The following is a 2248-nucleotide window of genomic DNA, read 5'->3' as shown; positions in this document are numbered from 1 at the left end:
ACCCAAAGAAGCTAAGTAACAAGGAGGGCCCAAAAGGGGATGCTTGAATCTCACTGAAAAGGGGGAATAGATTAGACATGGAGGGGTGGATGGATGGAGGGTACTAGACTAGGGAGCTAGTGGGAATGGAAACAGGGTGGATGCGGTGGGGGAGACAGAGGGAGAGAGTACTGTGAGCGACACTAGATGGGGGGAGCATCTCTGACATGAACTAGAAACCTAGGACAATGGAAACCACCAGAAATCTATAAGGATGACTCCTAGCAGTGGGGCTTATGCGCCCTGAACCAGCTGCCTCCTGCAACTTTCAATGGAGGGACTGGAACATCAACCCAGCCACAAAGCCTTAGACCCACAATTTGTCCTGCCTATGAGATGGAGCAGAATTTGAGGGAAGGGCCAACCAATGACTGGCCCAGCTTGAGAGCCATGTCATGAGAGGGAGCCCACTCCTGGCACTATTAATGATACTCTGCTATACTTACAGACAGGAGGCTAGCAAAGCTGTCATCAGAAAGGCTTCACCCAGAAAGTGGCAGATACTAGTGTAGAAACCCACAGCCAAACATTAAATGGAGCTTGGGGAATCCTGATGAAGAGGGGAAAGAAGGATTGAAGGAACCAGAGGGGTCAAGGACACCACAGGAAAACCTATAGAATCAACTAACCTGGGTCCATAGGGGCTCATAGAGACTGAACTGCCAACCAGAGAGCATGCATGGGACAGACCTAGGCCCCCAGCACACACGTAACAGTTGTGCAGCTGGGTCTTCATGTGGAACTCCTTAGAGCAGGAGCAGGGGCTGTCTCTGACTACGTCGCCAGCCTTTGGATCCCTTTTCCCTAACTGGGCTACCTTGTCTAGCCTCAATAGAAGATATGTGCCTAGTCTTACTTGATATGCTTGATATGCTAAGGCTCACTGATATCCATGAGACCTCCCCTTTTCTGAGGAGAAGGGGAGAAAGGGTGGATTGAAGGAGGGGAGGGGACAGAAAGGGTCTGGGAGGAAAGGAGAAAGGAGAAGCTGAGATCGGGATGTAAAGTAAATAACGTAATAAAAAAATAAAAAACAGAAATAATAAAAATAAGAAATAAGTAAGTATAATATAAATACTATATACAAATATAAGCAAAAATCAATAATATACCAAAAAAAGATTGGCAGACTATTTTATAAAATCAAAAAAAATCTACGTAATAAATATGTTTAAAGTAAAACATTCTGGCCCACACATATTCATGTACTTTTTTTTAATAAATTAAAAAAAAAAAGATTTCTAACCAGGCATGGTGGAAACACCTTTAATCTCAGCACTCTGGAGTCCAGTGCAAGTGGACCTCTGTGATTTGGAGGACAGCTTGTTCTACATAGCAAGTTCCAGGCCAACTAGAACTTCACAGAGAGACACTGCCTCAAAACCCAAAACAAAACGAAGCAAAAACAAACGGATAGCATTTTCAAATGGGAAAGGAAAGGTGTATTTGGGAGCATGAAATAAAAAGTTCTGAAATTAGAAACAGTAAGTAGATGGCGCTGAAAACTATCAAAACTTTTCTTTCACGCCCATGGCGCTGACAAGATGGGCAAATGTCGTGGTCTCCATGCTGCCAGGAAGCTCCACAGTCACCGCAGGGACCACAAGTGGCCACAAGTGACATGATAAACAAAACCAGAGAGCCAACTTGGGCACAGCCCTGAAGGCCACGCCTTTCGGAGGTGCCTCTCATGCAAAGGGAATTGTGCTGAAAAAACGGGTTGGAGCCAAACAGCCAATTCTGCTGTCTGGAAGTGTGTCAGCATGCAACTTACCAAGAACGGCAAGAAGATCACAGCATTTGTGAACTTCACTGAGGAAAACGATGACGTTCTGGTTGCCAGATTTGGTGGAAAAGGTCATGGTGTAGGTGACATACCTGGAGACGGCTTTCAGGTTGTTAAAGTAGCCAGTGTGTCTCTCTTGGCCCTGTACAAACGCAAGAAGGAAAGACCAAGATCATAAATGTTGACAGTGGAAATGCAGTAATAAACTTTCACATTCTGAAAAAGAAAACTATCAAAAAAGAGAATGTTTAGAATACTCACAGTGAATAGCACAGGGACTCACTAAATGTCTATATAATTCATTTGCGTTTATTCACCTTAAAAACATTGAGGGAGCAGAGGCAAGCAGATCTCTGAGTTCAAGGCTAGGACTACGTTAACACAGTCTAGAAAAGAAGGGAAAAAAGAAAAGAAAAAAACGAC

General features: G+C 44.1%; 1 pseudogene; it reads left to right on the top strand.

The window, feature by feature from the left end:
• Positions 1 to 1583: 1583 nt before the first annotated feature.
• On the top strand, positions 1584 to 2003 carry LOC110563496 (small ribosomal subunit protein uS12-like; annotated as a pseudogene).
• The last annotated feature ends 245 nt before the right edge of the window (positions 2004 to 2248 follow it).

This window comes from Meriones unguiculatus, chromosome 12 (assembly GCF_030254825.1).
Source record: "Meriones unguiculatus strain TT.TT164.6M chromosome 12, Bangor_MerUng_6.1, whole genome shotgun sequence".
Taxonomy (NCBI): Eukaryota; Metazoa; Chordata; class Mammalia; order Rodentia; family Muridae; genus Meriones; species Meriones unguiculatus.
Note: the sequence above shows the minus strand (reverse complement) of the source record. Positions and strands in the feature narration are given on the sequence as shown.